Here is a 19857-nt window from a genome sequence, read left to right on the forward strand (position 1 = left end):
GCTATGCTATGTACATATGTGTTGTGTGTGTGTGTGTGTGTGTGTGTGTGTGTGTGTGTGTGTGTGTGTGTGTGTGTGTGTGTGGGCCATGTACATATCCACGGCAATTACATGTATGTCATATCCAAACATGAGTGTTTTTGGTGTACAGCAACAGTCATCTGTTACAGCTGTATAAGACCCAGGGCCCCTGTTATGTGTAGAGCCAACCTGGTTATGAACAGTGGTATCATTGCATTGCATAACACATGATGGAATCCTGTCAGTACATGTGTAGTCTGTACAGTTGCTGTAGACCTATGTACAGTCCACTGGTCATGAGTAACATGGTGTTGTAGTAATGTATGGATGTGTGTTGCTGGTCCAAGGACATGGTAATGTCTGAGGGCTACATAATAGAGTGCGGCATTTACCACTGTGATCTGCACCTGAGACATCTATGATGGCTGTTGAGTGTGTACTGGTCAGTACTTGTGAGTGGCCTTCATGTACGTGGGGACACTAACACCTGGAGCGGTCCGTCACAGTCTTATGGCCCACATGTCTGTATCTGAGGTATACGGTGGTAGTGCTATTGTACACAATTGTGCCATATGCCAGATGTTCCTCACTGCAGAGATGTCCATATTCCCCATTGTTGGATCTGGATTGTCAGTTGTAATTACGAACGTTACACATCTAGCACTGATGACCAGTGTCAGATATATGTAGTGCAACGTTCGTGCTAACAATGTTCACTATCGACACACTGTGCCCTTCTGTGTTTAGAATCCGTGTGCATACAAGACAGCCCTTCACTACTACTAAGTGTGTGAGCATGCCCAGTGACACCTTGTGTCGGTTATGTGCCTCTGTGTATGGGCATGACCATTGAAATCCTGTATAGTGATAGTGGTCATCCAGGCAACAGATGTCCATACCCCATGTCAGGATGGATTCCTACATTGAACACACTGGTTGACTGTCTTGAAGGGTGTACTGTCTGTGGCGCATCTCATATCTATGTAGTGTTGTAATACTGCTCCGTAGATAGGCAGTTGTCCCGCTCACACCACTGCCGTGTGTTTGTCTCTGTCTACCTTGGGGCAGTAATATGTTTTAGACTGCTCACTCTCCATACATTCCCTATCAGCATCTTTGCCTTTGCTGATGATGCCATCCACCTAGAAGTATGCCTCTGGGAGTGCTGTGTTCCAGTAATCTCGGTAGCGCGTTCTGTAACTGCGTAATGCTGTAGTGTGATAAGGTAGTTAGGTGTATGTTCGACTCCCAGCCCTGGTGTGTGTGTGTGTGTGTGTGTGTGTGTGTGTGTGTGTGTGTGTGTGTGTGTGTGTGTTTCCAGCTGCCTGGGGACAGAGTAATGCTTTTAGACTGCTCACTCTCCATACATTCCCTAACGGCATCTTTGCCTTTGCTGATGATGTCATCCACCTAGAAGTATGCCTCTGGGACTTCTGTGTTCCATTAATCTCGGTAGCGTATTCTGTAACTGCGAAATGCTATAGTGTGATAAGTTAATTAGGTGTATGTTCGACTCCCAGCCCTGCCAAATGTGTGTGTCTGTGTGTTTCCAGCTGCCTGGGGACAGAGTAATGCTTTTAGACTGCTCACTCTCCATACATTCCCTAACGGCGTCTGTGCATTTGCTGATGATGTCATCCACCTAGAAGTATGCCTCTGGGAGTGCTGTGTTCCAGTAATCTCAGTAGCGTGTTCTGTAACTGTGAAATGCTGTAGTGTGATAAGGTAGCTAGGTGTATGTTCGACTCCCAGCCCTGCCAAGTGTGTTTCTGTGTGTGTGTGTGTGTGTGTGTGTGTGTGTGTGTGTGTGTGTGTGTGTGTGTGTGTGTGTGTCTGTGTGTTTCCAGCTGCCTGGGAACAGAGTAATGCTTTTAGACTGCTCACTCTCCATACATTTCCTAACGGCGTTTTTGCCTTTGCTGATGATGTCATCCACCTAGAAGCATGTCTCTGGGAGTGCTGTGTTCCAGTAATCTCAGTAGTGCGTTCTGTATCTGCGAAATGCTGTAGTGTGATAAGGTGGTTAGGTGTATGCTCGACTCCCAGCCCTGCCAAGTGTGTGTGTGTGTGTGTGTGTGTGTGTGTGTGTCTGTCTGTTTGTTTACAGCTGCCTGAGGACAGAGTAATGCTTTTAGACTGCTCACTCTCCATACATTCCCTAATGGCATCTTTGCCTTTGCTGATGATGTCATCCACCTAGAAGTATGCCTCTGGGAGTGCTGTGTTCCAGTAATCTCGGTAGCGTGTTCTGTAACTGCGAAATGCTGTAGTGTGATAAGGTGGTTAGGTGTATGTTCGACTCCCAGCTCTGCCAAGTGTGTGTGTGTGCTTCCACCTGCCTGGGAACAAAATTATGTTTTTAGACAGTTCACTCTCCGTACACTCCCTATCGGCATCTTTGCCTTTGCTGATGATGTCGCCCACCCAGAAGTATGCCTCTGGGAGTGCTGTGATGCTGAAACCCGGTAGCGCATTCTGTTACTGCATAAAGCTGTAGTGTGGGAGAATAGACAGGTAGGTGCTCTATTCCAAGGCATGGCAGGTGTGTGTGTTTGGCAGTTATACCCTATGTGTTGGTATGTGTGGGTGGCTAGCTGCGGGATGTGTTCAGTGTGTTTTGTTGCTGGCCTATATAGTGTCCACAGCCCACATATTCTGCCAAAACACTGGGTTGTCAACACATATATTCACCAATAGGTCTGGTGAGTAAATGTCAGCAGCCCTACTCTTACCCTTAATACAGTCTGACCCATGTGACGCAACAAAACACACATGCCTTGATAGTAACAACACTACATGATGCAGGTGGCACATGTAGTTTCCTTTTCATTCCTGTCTAATGCTTTGCTGTCGTGTGGTCCGCTGTTGTGATATAAATGCAATATCTACATATGTGTGTATATGTATATGTGTGTATGTATGTATATATATATATATATATATATATATATATATATATATATATATATATATATATAATATATATGATATATGTAGATATAGAGAGATAGACATAGATATAAACATATATGTCTGGGGACATCAGCACTATTGAATGTTTGTGCCGAATGATCTGTACATGATAACCTCGGATGTATGTATATCTGCCATGGCGTAGTGGTAATGCACATCGTCTGTTGTGTGCAGGGTCCCGGGTTGTAGTCGTGTAGACACCAGTTATTTTGTTGCTGGGAAGACCATGGGACATCGAATATGGTGATAGTAAGGCATCTGTTACCAGTTGTGTACGGATCTGAACGACACTAAGCAGTGATTATTAATTTGGAGGTTCGGTATGGGTCATATAACTATTCATTAGAAGACTATACTATGCAGATGAGGTTGACAATAGTGTATCTTATTTATCCCCAGGGTGTGATGCAGATCCCTGGAGTGTATGTGTGTAGTTAGCCGGGTGCAGGGCTCGAATATAGTTGACAACATGGGAGGGGGGGGGTCAGGCATACTGTACGTACATTGCAGAACTGGGCCTCAGGAGTGCTTCTGCCTTAGCACGCCTAAGCTAGGGGTGTGTCTATACCTGCCTGGTGACATTGGGAGGGACAAAAGCAGTAGTGGGGTAGTCAGGGTGTACAGGCTGCACAAACAGGTGATGATTAACACAATTAGCAGATAACAGTAATGTGAGCAAGCAGCATACACACAGGTTTCTTCCACACTCTACATCACTGGTGTGTACCTGCGGGGACATTTCACAACACAGTCCAACCAAATGAGAAGGGCTGCAGCAGGCAACATGGACCAACATGTGCAGGAGGCTGAGGGCAGTGAGGATGTGTATGCTGCCGAACAACCCTTATTGGGGTGACATAAGACTTTATAGACCCCAGGGTGACTTACCAGGGGCTACATGAGCTGGGGAAGGTGGAGCACTATGGGGTGGACAGAGACCTCCTACAGCGGCTTGTTGACCTGTGCCTGCCACACCTGACACATCAAACAGGCCGAGGGAAACCCATCACAGTGGATACCATGGTATGTGTTGGCCTAGGTATACTAGCCACAGGTACCTCACACAGCACAACTGGGGATATCATGGGGATCTCACAGGCATCTGCTTCCAGAGTATTGAACCAGTTCACAGACGCCATGTCAACACATGCTAGTGAGAATGTACATGTCCTCAACACACATGATTAGTAGACCAGCAATATGCATCTCTTCAACCACATGGCTGGCTACCCTGGGGTACTGGGTGCTATAGCCTGCACACACGTACACATCAAAGCACCACCCGGTGAGCGGGGTAGGGCCTACATTCACTGCAAGGGCATACCCTCCAACAACTAGGCCATATGCAATGGCCAGGGCATTAGATTGAATGTGTGTGCTGTCTGCCCTGGAAGCTATGATGATTCCAATATATGGCTTCTGACACAGCTGTACCACACCTTTGCCAATATGGACATCTCCTACAGTCTCCTAGTGGGGGATGCTGGGTAACCACTGATGTCGTGGCTGATGACACCCATCAGCAATGCACACACACCTGAACACTCACACCATAATGAGGCGGATGCACAGGCAAAACATATAATTGAGCATGTGTTTGGGATGCTCAGGTCACGGCTCTGGTATCTGGACACATTCGGTGGAGCCCTGCAGTATTCACTAGCTACATGCACACAATTTGTTATGGTATTTGCTATGCTACACAATCTGATCCTGCAGTAACAGTTGCAGCAGGAAAAGCATGGGGCAGGGCCACACGGCCCAACACCACTGCCAAGGCCTGTACAGACACAGTGTGACTTGGCTAAGGAACTACCTGAGCAGGGCCCAGTCGGCGAAAGGCCGTGCACAGTATGACCTGCCCTTGGCAAAGAGGCAACACAAGGCATATTCACTGACACAGTAGGTACCCACGGATTTCCTCTCTCTAACCCGCACACAGTACAATGGATGCCAAACATGACACTACCTGTGCTTGGCCATGTATAGGAAGTGCACTGTGTGCATCCAACATAGGCAGCCCTCCAGCACCATCCTCAGGTCCAGAACACCCCCAGGGTATGTCTATCGACCTAACAATTGGCAGTTGTATTAGAATGTGTATTTACCCATTGCTATGGTATGTATGTGAGCATACAAGAGACTTTGGTGGCCGAATGTTAGGGCAGCAGACAGTACACATCCATAGTGGTACCATGACATCTGTAGCACATACGGGGGTCACAATGGTAACCAGTAGTACACAGGGTGTCCCAACCCACTGCAGATTATGGGCTGAACATCATGTGTGTCCGTACAGCCCACACACGTTCCATGCAGCTGGACAGGTGTAGACCAATACAGGCAAATTATATACAATGGCCTATGGATATGCCCAATGAATGACCCCAACCCCCAAAGACACAAACAGACTACAGCAAGCTAGGCAGTTTGATGTAGGTTGTGAAAGCTAGGACGTCCAACACCACTATGCTGGTATTTAAAGCTGGGATCTGACATACACTGGTATCCCTCCAACCAGCAATTTAGGTAGGTCCACACACTGACATGGAATATCTGGCATACCAGTACAGTAGTGGCAGATGTGTACAACTGTCAGCTGTGCCCCCCGTCCAACCTACACATGTGAGAGTCATGTGCGCCACCCACGGTGCTGTGTAGGACTGTGGATGTGGTTGGATGTCCCCCCACGCTATGCAGACATGTAGCAACTGTCAATGCCACATGACCATTAGCTACCCTGCAGACACAGCATTACACCTGTCTGTGTAAAACGGAGGGGTCGGCAACACGGTACTGACTATCTGGACATGTGACACATGCGATACAGCTGACCATACTTGGCATGCCCACACACATGACGGTATGACGGTAATGTCGGTTGACAACATGCGTAACAGTCATACTGGGCATGCTCACACACTGAAACACTGGATGGCCAGGCATGCATACACCAGTGGTCTGGACATATCTGCCAGTACATTGCTATATTGTTGGATGACTGTGCTGTATGGTGTGTGTGTGGTCTATTGTCTGTACATATGCCATGGTCTATTGTTAATTCACATGAGCTATGTGTGCAGGGTACTGCTACCAGCACGTGAATAGGACGGTTCTTTGTTTGCGGACAGACAGACGTCTTTGGATACGGACTGGGTAAGGCACATTCCAGCTGGTGGGAGCAGTTGTGCGTGGGTTTGCACAGTGTTAAGCACTGCTGACCTCTGGTTACAGCACCTTATACCCGTTTAGACTCCACATTTCTTTGACAGTGCACTACTGGCATACTGGTAGACAAACACGCTTACAGCCGCTCGCTCACTGACATTTGTGCTTAAATTTGCCACTCACGCTGGGTGTGTGCGATCCCTTGTGATGCGTATTACATCGGACTACATGACTACAGTATCGGTTATGTCTAACCATTTGGCGATGGCAGGCGTTCGACTGTACGGACTCAGCGGCCTGTCCAGTGACGTAATCGTATTATATGCGTGTTCCTCATACGATCTGCTCCCATCTGCCTGATACATGGGAACTGATACTCTGCAATGCTGACATGTGAATGTTATTTTGTTAACGCAGCTGTTCCCCAATTCATGCTACTGCATACCTACTGTACGTTTTCCACCTTTCAGATTGCAGGACGGGAGACTGTAGGAGTAACACCTTTCCCACTTTGCATGGGACAGTCCCTCATTAGGCATATGTCATGTGACAATAATCTAGCCATTGCAACTGTCCTGATTAGGGGACATTCTCATATTCTATGTGTCTGTAATGGTTGCTTGTTACAGGTCTTGCATACCTGACATGTCGATATGTTATATGTAGTAGCATAAGCAACTTTACTGCTGCTAGACTAAGCTTTGATTTGTGCTGATATGCATATTTCTGTACTATGCATGGCTGTAGGTTTGTTCTGCCCTGGTATGTCTGACATTTCTACAGAGCAGGTCCCACTTTGGCCATTCAGAATGGTGGCGGCCCTATAGATCCTATATGTAGAGCTATCACGTGTCAAGGCAACACATACCCACAGCCAGTAGTAAACTGACTACTTCAACAGTTTGCATACGTTAAGGTTATTCTTGTAGCATTTTAATTGTTAATACTGTTTCCTATTACATGTAGCTGTTTCTGATCCAACAACTTAATTTCTGACACCACTACACACAATATATGGCCTCTTTTCCCGAACTCACAGGCCATGTGTCATAACATTCATTTTGCAGGACACAACTGCCCAGACAGGTGTGTCCCTCAAAGGCATATGGGTGGTAAACCTCATCTATTATGCTATCATCTACCTAAGGTGGTCAGCAAGTTATGCATTTTCCATCACTAGCACACCTCACATACCAATGGGGGAGAATGAACACTGTATCAGGAACACTGCATAACACCCTGTGGGACACATTTAGACGATTGGTTCTATTAACCAGACACATTGACAGTCACAGAGCATATGTATTCATTCACGTTTTTTGAGGTACATGCTGTTTATGACTCATACATGTTGTCATCTGTCATTACCTGTATTCTGCCATCTGTCCACTTAATATCACTAGTTCTGGAAGTGTTTAGTTGGACTTTGTTACATTCTGATTCATAACTATGGACGTCCATGCTAATCGGGTACACGGCACAGATTTAGTCCCTATGTATTCCCCCGATGGTTTACAGAATATCCGGTAGATGTGCTCTTCAGGTTTGGGAGGTATAGGCGTCTGCTATGCCCACATAGGAATATTAATGACTTCCACTGGGCGGGCCTACTACATCTCTGCCAACCAGCACCTGCACACTTAAGCCCATTATTGTATACCCATGGTTCACCTACCTGGCACCCCTCTACAGCACTCAGGAGAACTACTTACTGTGAGCGCAGCTGGGGTATGAGCACACTCCTACACATTGCCCAGTCTCCCCGTCTTGGGACACATGTCGTACGTTTTGTCAACCCATGTGTTATTACACTTGCACAACCTACTGTTCCGTGTACAGCTACATCCTGCTTGCGTCAATGACTACAGGTTGCCTGTATAGTGAATTTTTGGTGTCCCACAAGGGACCCCGTTAGCCATGTTTAAAGTGTAGACCTTGCAGATCTCGCCCACTGGTACTTTCCTGCTGCTGGTTTGGAATACAGCGGTGTATTTGCCTTTATTGCATGTCTGTATTTCTGACCGGCCTAGCTGGGTGGTGTGAGAGGTAAAACGTTTATTTGTTGGACCTCCCAGTAACATATGCCCGGTCTGAACATATGTTACCCCTAATTGCTGTAAAGTAGCCTAGTTATGTACATGTGCATATCTACAATGACATCTATATTTGTTTTGCGTGTATGTGTATATATCAATACCTGTTGTATGTATATATATATTTCTATCTAAATATATATGTATACATCTTTGTGTGTTTCCCTTCACATTTGACTATTTTATTCATTTATATGTACGATGAATATTATTCTGGACATCAATTATAAATTCACTACAGGTATGCAATAGTCCTGTCAACAAATGTGACAGTTGGTTAGTATGCATATGTGTACGGACCTCTGTGATACTCAGGGACTAGTTTCTACAGTGACAGGGACAAGGCTATGACAAATCAGGGACAATCATGGACACTTCTACCATATTAGTACTATTAACTTGGAACGTGTTGACAGATTTGTATTACTACTTATTTTCTGCAGTTAAATGCGTCTATTACTCTTAATTGTTGTAATTAGTCATTCTCATTCAACACCTTTCCTCCAAAGGTCACTGGCTTTGTGAGTGATTAAGAGGCTGGCCAGTTATTGTGCAAATGCTCTGACCATTGGTAGGGTTGACACATTGTCATATGTACAGGTTGGGATATATTCTGGGGACACCAGATTGTTTAGGCCAACACATACCCACGGTCAGTGCAGGTTTAGAACATTCATTATTTTCCTAGCTGAGAGCCTATACCTTTAGCACTTTAGTTGTTAGTCTGTTTCTTGTACCTAATTACGATTTTCTATCCTGACATGACTGCTTTAGGCAACTGTTACATGCAGTATGGTGCATAGTTATTTCCTACAATCACAGGACATTTGGCATTGTATCATTGTTGGTCAGGACACACCTACCCACACAGTGACTGTCCCTCACACAGTGGATCAGGGTGTATCCTGTTTATGTCAGTGCCATCACTCTATTTCCAAGTGCCACTATGCGAATGTGTACAATATATTCTCTCGATTATTCATGTGGGGACACGTGCGTCACGGGCAGGTGTTTGATCCTAGGTAGTAGGTTCTGCATGACCGTCTAGGCTGGACAGTCTCGTGCACCACTACTGCACATTCCAACTTGTGTCCAGATGTCTACAGGACTGGACATCGTGTCTTGATACCCATTCTGATGTTTACACAAGTTACTTATCCCATGAGGGATATCCAAAAATTTAACAAGACCAATACCGACCATTCTTTTGGCTTTACAAAAATGTATTGGGGGTTTTACATGCAAGGGATACATAGTTTGCAATCCTGAAACTGCCTAGGGTGACACTGCCTACTGCATATGAGTAGTGGTCACTATGTGTAGATGTAGCTGTGCCAAGCTAGTAGGCCAAGTATGGCTGGATTTAGTGGACATTCAGGTATGGGGGCGGGTTGTGTGCTGTGGAAGGAATGATGAGCATTCCATTATGCATCCAGGTGTGCTGCATTTGAATGGGCCGGTTTCATCAGGACCAATCTGTGGGTATGTGCTGGTGACATTTCTGTACATTTGTATCGCACATTTTAATATTCCTATGTTTGTGGGATTGTGTTCTACAGTATGGCCTGTCAGGTTGTATTGCAGATGTGTATACATGTTATTTGTGTTTCTTTCTGATTCACCCGCTGCTCCTCCAGTTCACCTATTCTGCATATGACACAGTCTCGCCTTTGAGGATTATACCATTACCCATCCCCCCCACACACATATTCCTGACACTCCATCCATCACTGCTTTGGTTGATACCCCATGACACGGTCAAGGTAACACATTGCATACGCTACATATATCAGGTATCTGTACGAGTGTGTGGACTACCCTGGCATGTTTCACCTTCCACATGCTATACATCATGCACATAGGTACACGCCCATACTTAACTTTCATGACATGGTTGGTACACCCAGGTAATACCCGTTCAGCTGTGACACATCGTGACAAGTACGGCTTGGACTGCATATGTGCAGATTTTGGCCGACTGCTCTGATCATTGGTAGGGTGCCACCTTTTCCTATGTCCAGGATGGGATATATTCCGGACACATATCTGATTGTACTGGACAATACATACCCACAGTCAATGCTATGGATAATACTGTTCCTTTAAGCCTACATGTTGCCTTATTGTTGTAGCAGTTTATATGCTCCTTCTGTTTTGTTTTCTTGCTTATTCTATTTTTTGTCACATATGGTATGTTAAATACGGACATACCTATTGTATGTGACTATTACATGCGTTGTGGGATATAATTCTGTCATACGGTCACTAGATATTTACATTTATTATGGTTTTGTTATGGACACATCTGCCCAGCTGTGTACTCTCCCTCACAATGTGGGACAGCTGGTGACCCTGACCATTGGGCTGGACGTAGCTATTGGTGGCGAGCTAACATGATGCGTTTCACTTCCACTTGGTATAACTATCTACACTGCGTTGGACTATGGGTACACGGTTTTCAATGTCATTTGTTCGAGGGATGGGAACCCGTTATTCCCTACCATGCATTTGTTTGCTTCTTCATTTTGTGTTCGCAGGAACTGTCTTGCATGCTTTGCATATGTTTCAGTATCCACGGACACTGACAGATGTGATTACTATTGCATGCAAACTGTTATATGCAAGCATTTTAGGTTGCACGTCGACAGCTGACATTTCCACACCTCCGTGCGGCACTTCAACACACCCTATGCACTCGCGCTCGTTTCCTATGCACGTGGCTGTGGCGGCAGCATGCCTTCATTAATATGCATTTGGCGCTACTGCGCCATCTTCACGCCACACGATTGGCGCAAGCCTAACGCTGGCCTTGCGCCGAGCTTCATGAATCCCGGGGTTGAACATGTCATTTAATTAGAAATTCATTTTGAATGCTTTGTTTTACATTTGTCACGTAAAAATCAGTTAAATGAATTTTAGTACCTGGAAATATCTTTCTGACCTGTTTGCAATTCAGTTGATCATTAGATGATTCACTTCTGTATATTCCTCCAATTGTAGCTGCACGCCTCTTGGTGTTAAAGAAGTTTTACTTTGGGTCCCATTCTGACACCATGTCGCTTGTCTTGTGTATTCATGATGAGGTTTGGATGATCGTTTAAGTCATTTATTACATACAAACACATCAAGATGGATAACTGAAACATAAAACCTAAACGAACTGACTAACTAACTGCTACACAGATACATAGGTTCATAGGTGTTTACTAGGCTAATGACCACAAGGTTCTTTTTAAGCCCAGCCATGCATCCAAATCTCTGGCAAGTTCTGATACCCTTGATAATTTTAAGCATGGGCCTGGGAGATGAACCATTTACAGGTTACCTGTTTGCATTAGAGACATAGGTGCCAAACAGGGATGAATTTCCGGTTCCCCATCCAATTGTCCAAATTGCACTTGAATTTTGTTAGGGCATGCTTTCACTTTGGCTACTCACTCAAAATGGCACTCTTGCTTGCATGTGCACAGTACTTATATGCACGTGCCCACAGACTGGAACACACACTCTGATCTACAGATACCATTGAAAATTATGTAAGAGGGGTCCTTGGAAAACTAGGCTTGAATGCAAGGAAGCCAAGTGACAGGTAAAGACAAATGCCACTGGAATTTATGGTCTTAATGACTTGTTCTCTCTTTCTTGCTTCTTAAGGCTGAAGTATTAACATCATAAAGAATGGATGTTTACACTTTTTGGGTGTGGTAATAGTGGGACACCGTTTTGTATGTAAGTGATACTAGATCGAAAAGTACTGTATGACATGTATTTATTAAATGTGTTTATATGAAAAGATATTTGATACTTCATCAGTTTTGCATCTGTCTTAGGTGGGGGATTGATTTTTTAGTTATTTACTGTTGAGAACATGTATTTTAATGGATTACAAGTTTTTTACTCCATATTAAGTGTACTGTTGTTTTAAATTTTAGATGTACAACAGCCCGATGGTTACTTTGTTACGTTTGTGGGCTTTTTTGTTTTTAAATCATGGATTTTTGTTAAATCATTACTCTGATGAAGTCCAGTGATCTTTCAGGGATGAAAGAGCTTAGTAAAGTTTTTTGCAATAAAAGGTGCAAGTTTTAACTTATTACCATCACGGTAAAGAGATCGATTTTGGATTCTTTCATCCTCTGTTTGTTTCTGCTTCTTGCTTGGTTAATTAAATTATAGATATGCAAGTGTGTGTGTGTGTGTGTGTGTGTGTGTGTGTGTGTGTGTGTGTGTGTGTGTGTGTGTGTGTGTGTGTGTGTATATGTTTATGCTACAAATGCGGTATTGAAATTTAATGCATTGTGGTGAGTTTGTATTTCAAATGGGTAAAGCTTTTATATGTTATCCCCAATAAATCATGTATTGACTAGAGTAAAGATTGTTTGCCATGCCTGTTTGGATATAGAATTCACATTCCTGATTTTAAAGTTGCATACAAGTATTTCTTTATTTTCCTTTTTAGTTTAAGTATGCTCTGTACCATTTCTTATCCTTGTCTTTTGGTAGTGATGGAGAGAATTCAGGTAGTGTATGATATAAATAGGTTTCTGTATACAAGTTTGCATACTATAGGCACAAATCACAATATTACAGTCATGATTTGTCAAAGTATGGATGCACTGAAGCTGAAAAAGCAGAACAAAAAAACACTAAGCAAAGATTGCATTCAACCTATACAGCAGCATAATAGCAGTGCATATCTTGGAAATTACTTATAAAAATATATAGATGTCTGAATAAAAAACAATAATCTGACGTGGATATATGAGAAGTGACACTGTTTACACTGAGGTAGCTGGAATATGCAAGTTGTATGTGTATGTGCATGAATGCGCGTGATCAAACTTGGAAAAAAGGATATCAAAGAGAACTTTATTAATCAGTGCACTAATGAAATAAAGTGCAAAATTTAAATGTGTGCTGTACAGCCCTTTTTTGTTGACAATTAATCACTGTCATGTAATTCCACACCAGTCTCCTTTGTGTTTCTTTGTTAACCACAAATGACTGATGTCCATTCATCAAAATGCACCACTCAAAACTGCACAGAATGCAATTCAGAGTATACACCTCAGTGAATGTGTTCAGATGTATTGTGATTTATAATGTGTTTACATCAAGTAGTTACACTCATACACTCTTGATTCACACAATCATGATTCACTCTTCCATACCATACAGGAAAGAATAAATTCATTCTTCTCTTCAGTTTACATACTGTGGATCTGGGTATGTGTTTGTGTGTGTGTGTGTGTGTGTGTGTGTGTGTGTGTGTGTAGATATATTTAGGCAAGTGACTTACACTGGAAATAGTCTCATTAGCTCAAGTGTAGTTTATTTACAATGTAAAAACTAAAACAAACCACTTTCAGCATAAAACAAAAACAAGCACACTTTTGTCTAGAGTGAGATTAGTTTATTTATAGATCAGTTCCTTGCAGTTGCCAGGTATTGCATCTCACTGCCTCACATGTCCAAAGTTAGGTTCCTGGTGCTCTTGGAGTAAATCCACAGTTAGGCTCCTACAGCTCCCACAGTTCAGGGCTCCCCAAGAGTCTCTTGGCCTCCAAATATTGCTCTCTAAGAGAGGCAAATGGGCTACAGGAGTTGCTTTTAAACAGTTCATCACCAGGTTGACTTACATTAGAGTCTGTTACTACATGCTTCATTACTGTAAATATGCACCACCTTTAAATATTTACCATATTATATGGTGTGTGTGTGTGTGTGTGTGTGTGTGTGTGTGTGTGTGTGTGTGTGTGTGTGTGTGTGTGTGTGTGTGTGTGTGTGTGTGTGTATGTATATATATATATATATATATATATATATATATATATATATCACTTTAAAATATTTCATTTAATTCGTGCTATCCAGTATACAACTATACCCACATAATCGTTATTAGCATAATGAGTTATCTTAGTATGTGTCTTTTAGTGTGTGACTTTTATGTCAAGTCAAAAATGTCAGTGGTGGAAGCAAAGTCAGTTCGCTTTCAAAACTGCAGCAGCTATTTCCATTCCAGCCTTTCCCACCTTATCATTACTTGGTTATCTTGGTTATTGAGAGTATGTATTTTACTGCAGAATCTTTACATTCTGCATGCACTTCTGCTCATTGGTCTCAATATTCTAGCATCTTTCTGCATTAGCAAGAAGTGTGGTGTGAAACTAACCACCTTCAAACCTTTAGGTCTGAAAATGCATATTTAAAAAAGTATGGCAACGTATACATTTCTGGCTCAGTTTTTCTGACCTACAGCTCTCTAATATCATCTAGGGAATATGTGGCTATCGGACAACATTATGCAGAGATACATAGAAATAATGGTTATCCTTTTTTTAATTTGAAATACAAGTTCAAAGCCTGAATTAGCTGTGGTCATCGTTGTAGTGTCTGAAAAGAATTATGTTTCCTGACAAAGGACATAATTGTTAATATCTTTTCTAAACCAAAATATTGTAGCATACAATCCCTGTCCTCTTAGAAAATTCCTAATACCCTCCCAAACACACATACACACTCTGTGGGTCACCACAACATTAAGCAGCTCATGTCTGTGTTGTTTATTTTAAAAACTCTGCTGGTTCTTTTTCTGTGTGCTAGGCGAAACATGATTTTGATAGTTTTGCTGTGTTACATTATGCTTCTAACTGAATGCTATGGTTTAAGTAAATACTTCAGTTATTGATTAAATCCCATATCAAAACTGAATTAATACTCATCATAATTTGAATTTTAATGATAGCCATATGTTTTACAACTGTTGGAAACTATCACTTTACTGCAAGCATTGCAAAAAATCTCTGCTGTTTGCTGCAGCATGCATAATCAGACTGCTATAGTGATGTGATCCATTTATAGACATCTGTTTGTACTTCAGTTGCTTTAAATGTTATACACATTTAAAGTGACTTTTTGTTATCTTAAAAACTTAATCCTTGAATTATCAGTATATCCCAGATTTTAACAGTATGTTTTTCACATCTTGTAATCTTGACTAGATACTTTCTCCCTTTGCTATTTGCCTAATAAATTCGCAGATTTCAGAAGACTTATTTCTCATGGTTTCTCTTTTCTCTTTTCCCAGTTTGGGATGGTGTTTGAGCCTACATGATGAGAAGACAGTCCTGTAGATTTACATTGGCCTTGTGATGGGTAGACAAACAGAAGGTTTCAAAGGTTACAGAAAGGCGGAGAAAAGAGACAAAGACAAAGGATGGTATCTGCAAAGATCATTCATCATCACTCGGTGCTACAAGCCAAAAGAAGTCATGAATAGCAATTGCCTTTTATTCCAAAATGGATTTGCACACCAGGGTATTTCAAATCCCTGAAAAGCCAAGTTGGGACTCATCTGCTGTATTCATCTGCCTGAAATAAGCCCTAGTAAAAGGCGTACAGAAGTTCTGAGGGTAGTCATAAAAAACAAAGCCAAGTCCTGATTTCTGTTTACTGCAGCTTCCTTTCTGCAAGATGTTGTTGTAAAAGGTTTTACTTCCTTATTAGACACTGATAGACTGGAGAAGGATGTGAATTAAAATGGTCTGCTGTCCGTTAAACATTTTGCATCTCTACCATCTTGCTGCAGCATCTGCTATGCACAATGGCAATATATTTCACTTTAAGCATTTCAGTTACTTATTCATAACATCAAGGCACATGTTCTACACTAAGATGATACACTCCTTTTTGTAAATAAACCTGCTATTTTGTCATTTTTTTAACAGTTCTGCTTATAAAGATATTGACTGCAGATGATAAAACATCTGTTTGGGTAAATCAGCAAATGGAAACATTCCTTCATGCATAATGTAAAAACAAAGTATAACATAGAAATGATTCCCCACAGAGAAACTGAATACTCGTAAAGCCTTTTTAAAATACATATGTGTACAAATTTCCTTTACATATTTTCATACCTACTCATGATAAGAAAATCATGACAAATATTTAGAAACTTCAAAAAATGGTTCTTTAAGTATTATGATATATTACCCATAACACAACTCTTCATCTCTGAGCAGTAACTTTATTTAAGGGTTTGAATGCTTGAATTTAGCTGTATACTTGGCATACACAGACCATCATACCCTAATCCACTGATGGTTTTGCTGCAGTAGAACCATGTTATTAAACATACTTGCTACCTACTTGATACAGTTCAATTTAACAAGAAGGGCAGTTTAGCTGATACAGTTCAATTTAACTAGAAGGGCAGTTTAGCTAACTCAGCAGCATGTGTAAATGTTTTCATTTGTCAAAATATAAAATTAAAAGCAGAGAAATTTAAATTTAAAATGTGTTTCTTTTAACCAGACTGGTTTAATTTTCTTTTTTATCAGCATCTTTATTTTTTCAATGCAGTGGATGTTTTATTACCAAACCCAAATTCCTTTTTGCCTTCATGTTTTAAATGTGCATTACTTTAAGCAGAACTTTGTCATTACACAATTTAAAGCATTATTATTATGATTTACTGGCATGCCTAGTTTAAACTTTACTACAGTGCAAATGCTGTACTTTCTTCCTGTGTTCTAGCTGACCTCATGTCTGTTTTTGCCTGCAATTTCCATACCTTTTTTGCAATCAGCATCAGTCTCAGACATATTTTAAAACTGTATTAATAATTAAGGAATTGTGTAAGAATACTACATGAAGCCATGCTTTCAGTAAACTTCTAGAAAACTAACAGGATGTTGTAGGATTCTACACATCCATAGCCAGCTGTTTAACAACATTTTGGTATCTCATTCTACCCTGAACCTGCCAAACGACAAAGACCCAGCAACAAATGCATCCTACTTTTCCTCCGAAAAGAATCATATCCACATATTATTTTGAAGGATTTGCAAAAATATTATCTCATAGACAGTGATGGGACCATTCTTTTCAGCTTTATATGGTTTACACTCCTCATCAGACCCCATTTTGCTGTACCCCAAGTCCCTTTCAGAGCTGTGATCATAGCAAATCAGTGCTGTTCCCCTGTACCATTAAGCCTTCTTTGTTGCATCTTCTGTCGGAGCCATGTCATGCAGAACAGCCCATGAGTTTACCCCACAATGGTGAGGCTTTTCCTTTCCATGGATGTGACCTTATTCAATGTTAGCATGTATCTTGACCTGGCTCAGAGTGACAGCAACCCACTGGTTTAGGGAAGGGAGTGTTGCACTATCACAAAGTAAGTTAGTTTCATATGTTCATATTTACTTACTAGGCTATTAATCTGTAAGTATCATTAGATGTCTTGCCTTACATTCTCATGGTAGTTTTATTAGCGCTTATATTTTGTGTATGAATAACCCCAATTGGTAAAACAAAACACTTTCCATAAAGGACATGAGTGTTAAACTAAGGTGACTTTATGACTGACCTCCGGTCATCTAGTTTTCATTTGAATAAAGTAAGAGAAGTACTTTGCTTTATGCCAAATGGAAGACAGTTCCATAGGCATGATAGTCTTCGTAATACATATCTATCCCTCCAATATGTCCTGTTTATGTTTAAAGCAACTGAGACCCCTTATTCAAGTGTTTATACAACCAATGGACTTGTAAATGAAAAATAGACCTGACAAGATAGTATCTGCTGAGGGTCTATGTGTGAGGCAGAGGTCACCTCTTAGTAGCCTGTATGATACCAAAAAGAGGGACAAAGGTTTGAGAAGGCCTTCATCATTTTTTTTACGATTTAGGCCCTTGATTTTTAGTGAGAAAGCGGTACGGTCATTCCAGTTGTGCAAAGTGTTTGGACAGGTACAAAATCAAAATTGGTATTATATTCAATGCTCAGTCTAATGAAAGCCAACTACAGTGAACTGATTACATACCTGGATCTGGACACCATACCTATAGATATAAGTTGTGTGATAAAGAAAGACTTCTTTCAAATAATGTATATGTGATGATTGAAGGACAGTTCATTGTTGACATACTGTAGGTTCCCAAATCCCTGACTATGGGATTAACTTTCAGGATGTGTTGTCAATGTGATAGTTACAAGGGTGGTCCTTCTTGCCAAAGGATACTCTTATATATTTCTTATCATTTAGGTTTAGTCCATAGTTTTGACACCAGCTATTTCTTTGGGAAAGGCTCAATTGGAGGATCTTAATGTCCTCTAGAGAGTTTATAATGGAACTAAGTTTACAGTCATCTGCAAACTTGGTCAGCCTTAGACCCGTAGTATTTGCTTTGACCTCTGTGAAGTAAATGCCAACAGAGGGGTGGCCGGAGTGAACCCTGGGGTACACTGCTAGTGACGGGTCTTTTTGAAGAGGTAGAGCCACCACCACCCCAATTTCCTGGGTTGTATTTGTGAGCTAGTTTGGTGTCCAATGAGTTACATAAGGGTTTACATTTAATGTGAAGAGTTTATCTACAATGCTTGAGTGTAGGATGGTGTCAAACACCTTTAGGAGGACTATATATGTGGTATGTTCTGATCTGCCCTCATCCATTGCTTCAGTAGCCTTCTCAGAGAAGTGAACTAGGTTAAGTTATACGAATATTCCCCTTGCTGAATCTGAACTGGCTTAGGCCAAGAGTTTGTAGGCTATCTGTGTCCTTGCTTATTAACTCCATAATGATCCTTTCGATACCATTACAGATGAGATTAGGTAGGCGTATGAGTCCACAGTTAACCATGTCAGTTGATGCCCCCCACCCTTCTGCAAGGAGATGACTATTGTTGTTCTCCATTCATTCAGCATGAAGCCTGTTTGGAGACTGATATGAAATTGCCTCCTTATGAGGTCTGACAAGTTCTGTTTCAGGCTGACCAGTAGATAGGCCAGTATGTTATCCAGCCCCATGAAATTGGTGTTTTTGGTTGAATAGTGCCTTGAGAACTTGTTCTTGGGAGATTTGAGTAGGAGGTATGGCTACAGGTATGTGATCTGGGAATATAGGAGGGGGTGAAACTGAACTAAATTTGACAACTAGAAGACTGGCTATATCCTCTGGATTCACGTATGTCATATAATTCACTATTAGCTCTGTGTAGTGCTGGGCATTGTTTCTGAGACTTCTAAAACAGTTAAAAAAGGCTTTGTGGTTATTCTTCACCATTGTGGCTAGTTTTATCTCGTGCCTTGCTTTGGTTGATTTGATTAGGGTCTATAGTTTCTTGTTCAGTTTAGCGAAATAATTTGTAGCATCTTGCAAGTTTGTGTGCAGTGATTTTTTTTTCTTTTATTATAGAGCCTACTTATATTTGGGTTCCACTATAGAGATTTCTCCTTAAATTTGGCATTGCATTTACCTTGGAGGAGGACAGATGCATCAATGCAACTACTTACATGACCAAAGAATTTAGTAGTAAAGGGTCCTGCTTAAGCAGTGGGGTTATGATATTGGAAGGGGTCTCAGATTTAGCAGTTTTGCCTTTGTATAATCTATAAATAATTAGGTATTGGATGACACTTGTGTTTTCAGTCTTATGGTGAATGTAACTGATTTCTGTATGACCAGGGAGGAAGTGACAAACTGTGGAGACCAAAACTGCCTATGTATTATTTATTTATTTATTTTACATTTGTTGACCGGGATAGTCCGACTGGATATATGTCCATTTTCAGCAATGACCCTGTGAGAAAAGC

At 41.6% G+C, this 19857-nt stretch overlaps 1 long non-coding RNA gene across 1 annotated transcript in view; it reads left to right on the forward strand.

The window, feature by feature from the left end:
* LOC122788793 overlaps nucleotides 1-16534 on the forward strand; it is a 260979-nt gene extending 244445 nt beyond the window's left edge. The window contains exon 3 of the long non-coding RNA XR_006362735.1: nucleotides 15346-16534. This is a non-coding gene — a long non-coding RNA (uncharacterized LOC122788793). The remainder of the gene's footprint in view (nucleotides 1-15345) is intronic.
* The last annotated feature ends 3323 nt before the right edge of the window (nucleotides 16535-19857 follow it).

This window comes from Protopterus annectens, chromosome 14.part0 (assembly GCF_019279795.1).
Source record: "Protopterus annectens isolate FY-2018-M chromosome 14.part0, PAN1.0, whole genome shotgun sequence".
NCBI classification, from domain to species: Eukaryota; Metazoa; Chordata; order Ceratodontiformes; family Protopteridae; genus Protopterus; species Protopterus annectens.